This window comes from Gadus morhua, chromosome 1 (genome assembly GCF_902167405.1).
Source record: "Gadus morhua chromosome 1, gadMor3.0, whole genome shotgun sequence".
Lineage (NCBI taxonomy): Eukaryota > Metazoa > Chordata > Actinopteri > Gadiformes > Gadidae > Gadus > Gadus morhua.
In genome coordinates, this window is record NC_044048.1 from 15,212,454 (window position 1) to 15,218,305 (window position 5,852).

The following is a 5,852-nucleotide window of genomic DNA, read 5'->3' on the forward strand; positions in this document are numbered from 1 at the left end:
TCGACTTGGTGTGTCATCAAAAACGGTTCAGAGGCTGGCAAAAAAAAAAAAATCTAAAAACATAGAGAACTTGTCGTCTACACATTTATTTACAACCTAAAACAAGAATGAGGACATAAGTTTAAGGTGCATGAATATTCATGCGGCATGTGTTGAATAAATATCAAAGGCGTTCTTTGAATAGATGCCCAAATACAACAAGCAAGGTGTTTTGCTTTATGTATAATTAGGCGCGTGAACAGTGGGGGTGGAGCGAGTGGGTTTCTTTTTTCTTTCTTTCTTTATTTTATTCAGCCGCACCAGGCTCCTTCCCGAACCGCGTTGCTGCTGTAGTTCTAGCACGCATTTAGTCATGCGCAGTTGATTTAACAAGCCCGAGAGATGCCTCGCGCGGCGTCCGTCTACTACAGTGCGCGAGACTATGGCCACGCGATATTGCAGCACAATCAGTTCACTGTTGAACAAAGAGGGAGAGCGCGCAAGAGGGAGGAAGGTATTGGAGTGAGGGAGGGGGAGGAGTAGGGATAGAAGGTCCTCGATCTAGATTAGCATCATTGTATCCTCCACATCATCTGGTCTGCTGGGGGTGTACTGCTGTGTTGCTATTGGTTCAAGAGGCTGCACGGTAGACTACCTTACCAAACACTCCCCTGGTTGCGCTATGAAACATGATGGACGGAATCTAACTCTATTTGAGGTAGGCCTACTGGTAAGAAAAATGGCATTGGTCGAGAACAGAGTGCTCTGAACAGGAAAATAATCAATTTATAGCAATGGGTAGTGGTACTCACTGCTTGCTAAATGCAGCATGTAGTACAGATCTAAAAGTGTGTTAAAAACGACAACGCGTTCCAATGCTCTGTATCTGGGAACCAGCAATTACAGTGCCCTATCAGTAAGCCCCCCCCCCCTTCCAGAAAGAGTTGACAAATGTCACAGAAAGATGGGCTCATTAATGCTGTCTGAAATTTGAGAATTGAGTGAGGGGAAACCTTCATTAACAACCATTGCGTAGTAAGTGTGACTAATAGGCAGCCATTACCAAATATTCTAAAGGGTGTCATTAGCAAACATCCGGGCTGCTTCCCATCACATGCATCGATTCTAGGCTCTTCTTGGCTCTCTAACTTCGCTCTTTGTCTAACATATTTTTTATCCATAGTCCCATTCATTCATTCATTTTATCGAATCTCCTCAGGATTAACTCGGGAGTAACGATGGGTCACCATCGTCATTCCTTTCGATAGCTTATACAGACAGGGGACGCCACACCTCTCTGCCCAGAGCAGTCAGGGTAGGGCGTCTCGCTCAGGGACGCCTCGACACTCAGCTAGGAGGAGCCGGGGATCGAACCAGCAACCTTCCGGTCACCAGCCAACCCACTCTACCTCCTGAGCTACTGCCGCCCCCCATAGTCCCAAAACCATGTAAATAGTTTGGAAATTACATAAATGAAGACATAGACACATCAAATTGTTAATGTTCCCCTGCATATCAAAGATGTACGTATAGATAGCTATAGAGACCCCTAAACCATTTCTTCAATGCCTATATGGTTTAAAATACATCTACATGAAGTTCTTTAAAAACATTCCAATTGCCTTTTCAGGTAATATTTCACAATATCCAGTCAAAGAGGATGGGACTGGCCACTTAAAGGTGACAGATTATACCCCCAAGTGTGAGGCGGATTTTCAGAACGGCTTGTAACGGCTAATCACACTCACACCTGGTGGTACAATATGTCACCTTTAAATACACCTGCTGTTCATTGTAAAGTTTATCAATCATAATCATGAAGGAGCAAACCATCTGCTTAATATTGGACAGACTGGTGTGAACCCTGCTATGTTACTAGCACACTGCTACTTACTGCAATGGGTTTTTTAAGACACTTGTCTTAAACTCTTAGTTGGTTAATCCTAGCTTTGAATTATGCTCAGGGCGGGAGTCTCCCCTGGGGGGCTGCAGAGGCGCGAGCGCCTGAATAGACGTGCAAAGAGTGGCCGAGAGATTCTCAGGAACATCTCAGTGCACACACACCAGGGATGAACTCAGAAGCACCATTTATCTTCCTAATGAACCGTTCATCACAGGTTCCCGCCATCCGCGGCCGTGATGGAAGTCCGCGCCTGCGGGTCCAAGAAGCCAGTGTGGAGTTCAAAGGAAAGCAGAGTGCAGACGGGTACATTCTGCAGCGACTCCAGGCTCTGAGAATACAAATGTGGAATCCACTCAGTGTGCAGAGAAGCCATTGAGGAGGCTTCTGAAGACAATACATTGTTGATGTCCAACTGGGAGGGAGATGTTTGAAGATGGATGCTACAGGTAAAAGGGGGGGGGGGGGGGGGGTGGGGGCGCTGCTGGGTGTTAAGTCTGTGTTAGAAGCTAAGAATTTTACGTTTTGGGGATCGGACTGAGCCAAATGCTGGAGTGGACGATTGGGAAGGACATGGAATAAATGTTAGGGAATGGGACGGTCTGGACCTCTTGTCGGGTTGTGCTCCATGAAATCTCCTCATTTCCTCGGCCTATTAAACATATTCATACTTCATCAGACATACTATTCATGTAGATCTGCACAGCATGTGAGTCTATATGAAGTGGTCCCACGCTGTTAATTGGAACACCTATAGCTTCCCTTGGGAAGCCATAGCCACAGCTAATTAGCTCCGACAATGTGTAAGATGTGTTTTGTCGGGGGTGGGGTGTTACTAGTTAAAAGTGTGAACAAGGCCTCCGTGCCTACCCTGATCTCTGAGTCACCTTAATAACAAACTGCGTAACCACTGGGTTGGGTCCTACATACACGTTTACAAAAAATGATAGTGATTTAACGTGACATGCACGGGGGGCTGGTGCTACCGCAGCCTCTGCCAGTGATCCTCTTCACAAGGCTCTATTTATAGGCCAGGAAAGAAGACAGGGATAAGTGTTGCTTTGCTTACGGTCATCCTTTCTGCCGGTTTTGTCAAATCCTTTTATGCGTGGGATACATTAATTTGTCTCTACAGTACAGTATAGTCAAATTTGACTATGCATTGTTTAATTTGAGTATCAACAAACACAAGGCGTTAATTATCAAACAATGAGAGTGTACGAAGGAATCGCTGGGAACGTGATTGTTGCACCACCACCTATTGTCCTCCAGATATTAGGCTGCAGAACTGATTTGGAGTATTCTTCTCAATATCCCCCATGACACACTCATAAATGCTAGGCAGCTGTATGAAAATAAAGTTTTTTTTGGCCACAGCCTGGACCAAATCCAAAACGAAATGCCAAGCGATTCCTCATATAGAAAGCCCAAGACAGATGCATTGTTTTCGAGCTAGCAGCTGTCATTATTGCAGGTCCCCACTGCTCTGGTGGCCCTTTTGAATATGTGCTTGACAAATAGGCTTATGGAACATTTAGATAAGGCGTGTGGTTTAAATAGGATTTCCGCAGGGGAAAGGCAAATCCAATAAAATCCACATTTTTAATAAGAAAATAGCATGTGACATAGTGTATGTTCACATACGTGTATAAGTACATTCAGTACGTTGGTAAAAAAGACAACCTTTGAGGAAGAGCTATAGTTTTTTATAGAAAATACGATCCTGCTGCATGTGCTAGAAGAATGATTTATTTATTATTTCAGTAGCCTCAATGTGGTCACCTCAAACTGATATAACTAATTTTAAACCCCTTAATTGCCTTGAAGTTAAATTGGCGCGTGTCTGACCCTGGGCTTGCAGGCTTATCATGGTGTGTCTCGTCTGATATCTCCACCGTGAGCTCAGATAGTCTCAAGTGGAAGATTGGTAGCCTATATGATTAATAAGTGGGAAAATAACTCCCATAGTAATGGGAACATAAAAAACAATTTCATGATTTTCTTAAATTTTTCATCACACCCTAACAGACAATCGACTGGCCCAATGCTTGTCATCCAAAACAGAAAGGGAGAGTGAAGCACATAAACCCTCCCAAGACATTGATTTGTGCGCATCTGGTTTAATTACTTTAATGAAGTTACGGTTACTGTTCACCCCTCTCCCCCTCCCTCCCTCCCTCCCTCCCTCCCTCCCTCCCTCCCTCCCTTCCTCCTGCAGATTATCCTCAGCGTTCTGACAGCAACACCCGGGAGGTAATCGCTGCTGCTGCTGTGGAGACAGCCGCCCCTGCTACTCTTGTCATTGTGTCACAGGTATGCATGGGAGCAAACATGAGCCTCTTGTGTTCGTAATTACATGCTTGGCTGATGAATAACTTGTCAAGAGAAGGGGTCCATCGTCTCCCACTGTGGAGCTCATTTCAGCTCAGTCCACGTACACACCAACGGACTGCTCACAAATAGTATTATTGTGTTGTAAACATTCTTGTTATATATCAGCAACTTTCCTCCTATTTGATTTGTACTCATATGATACAATAATGTATAGGACAAGCATGCCTTGATTATAAACTAATCAACAAAAAGTGTTGTTTATGAGAGCCTTGAACAGGAAGTGTTTTTTCTGTTCAGTCTGACGTAGACGATACTCCATTATACGAGAGAAAGCAGTGTTGTAATTAAAAGCTTTTAACTCTCTGTACATCTAACTGAGTGTTTAATTTGTTTTATTAAAATTGTTATTGTTCAGTGATGCTTGAAGTATAACACAGATGTGTACGTGTACCATGGCAGCAGACAAGCAAGACAGAATGCAAACATTAACAGTCACCGGACTGTTAAATTAGCCTGTGTTCCAGGCACATGGTTGCTTAACAAAATGTTTACTAACCCATTTGTGAAGAGCAAAGCTGATTTAGTTGCGGCGCGCCTCTAACTTGTTGCTGAATGTTTGGCCAACATGCTTCGGATCAAGCACGCACCGTCGTGCAAGAGAACAAAAGCTATTGCTTCTTCATTAGCCTAGTCCATCTCCCAGATACATGAGACATGCAATATGCATTAATGTCTCCATTGATGAATAATGGAGGAAGGACCCCAGGGTGTGTTCGCCAGGTCATTCTGAGAGACTTGGTTGGGGCTGCATGTTAAACATTGACTCCCCTTGGTAAGGACATGTAACTAGTGAATCAGCTCATCTAGAAATCTGATCATGACTTGATTTGAACCATCCTTCACTAGTGTGTCAAGCATTTTTTGTATTCTTGTTCGGAACCTTGTGTCGCATCCGTATTCGTCACAGGAAAATCCCTGTTTAATTTGGTTGCCTAGCAACCATGTGCCTTCTTTCTGGTAGGCAGGCTAACGTGTGGTCTGGGCTCGTGGCAAGCTGGGCAGACGGGCATCCTGTTCGAATGGCGTCCTTAAGTGGTTCACAAGGCCTGTTGCCCTGTAGGCTGCTATGCTTGATCCATCATCAGCCATATTCAGCCACGTCCCACCAGCGTATGCATCGACGATACATGGCTTGGTTTTACATCCTCCATTGTACACAATGTACCCATGAGGTGGTTCTTTCTAACGGTAGACAAGCTAGTAAGGTCAGTGCTTCAATTCCTGTCAGGTTTGGGCAGCATCCCTTCAGGGTGGCCTGTGGAGCCTTGTAGAGAGAGCTATAATCCAATCAGAGGAGAAAGTGTCACAACAAACAGAGGATAGCACTGTCTGTAAAAAAATTTACTCAGCCCCAAGCATTGTCTCCCCCCTAAAATATGTTCCCTGCTAAGTGGTTGACCCAATATGCATGGGATTGCGAGTGTACGCGCATGCATGAGTTCACGCGGCGGTGATGATGATGCAGCTTTGCATCTTACCCCCTTCCTCACCTCCGTCTGCCTGATTGTTCCTCTTAAGGGTCAGGTTATCCCCTAGGGGGGTACCGCAGAGTTGTATCATAAGTGAAACACAAATATAA